Source organism: Tupaia chinensis, unplaced genomic scaffold (genome assembly GCF_000334495.1).
Source record: "Tupaia chinensis unplaced genomic scaffold, TupChi_1.0 Scaffold000084_3, whole genome shotgun sequence".
Lineage (NCBI taxonomy): Eukaryota > Metazoa > Chordata > Mammalia > Scandentia > Tupaiidae > Tupaia > Tupaia belangeri.
This window is the reverse complement of record NW_006159546.1, coordinates 2,253,045-2,253,990: the sequence shown is the minus strand read 5'-3', so window position 1 is coordinate 2,253,990 and position 946 is coordinate 2,253,045.

Here is a 946-nt window from a genome sequence, read left to right as displayed (position 1 = left end):
ATGTTTCCCGATAGGTATTTTTGTTCATGCCTCTTTTTCATGGCTCTTATATCAGAAGTAGGGAACATGATGGGACTAAAACTCATTTTTGCTTAAATGTTAATGTCTTTTGTTTACCTACTAAGTATCACTTATGTGATGGATGGTTCTAGCTCAATAGTATGCACACGTGCAGTTTGAGAGAAACTAGGTTTTATGGTGTCTACCAGAGAGACAAAATATGTCTATAGGCCTTTAAAAACAAATAGGCCTTTGGAAACTTGAAATCTGCCCCAGTTTGATAGGAAACTAACAAAGCACTCACAGTCTACCACCAAAACTAGAAAAAGAGTACCTCTGGACTGGCTAAAATAAACATTAACCATCCCTGCCACCTTTCAAAATACTTGCTACACGTTGAACAAAGCATCCTGTATATTGGCAGCTAGAAGCAATTATTTCTCATACTAGCTAGGCAAACAGGGCCACCTGTTTCCAGTGGGAAATCTAAAACTCTTCAGAGAGATAAATATTGGGACTGGCAGGTGGTGTGCTGGTTAAGAGCACTAGAATCCCACATGGCCGACCATAGTTCAAGTCCTGGACCTGATGGCTTGCTTTCTCAGTTTCTTTCTCTCTCTCTCTCTCTCTCTGTCCCTCTCTGGTCAAATAAAAAAAAAACTAAAAAAAATATAAAAAAGAAAATGATAAGTATCTAACAACCACGTACAGTTATCTGCACTGATAGTGTGACTAATTTAATAAAGCACTTCTTAGAATATTGACCAGTAATAAAGTAACAGTATTTTGAAGCATCATTTATTAGTCATTACTATATGTCATGTATCTAGTTAAGTAATGTACAATTCCTTCATTTATACAATAACTCTATGGGCTAAATTCTGTTATTATCCTTGTTTTACAAATGAGGAATTGTGATTGTTCAAGGTGACACATCCAGTCTAAA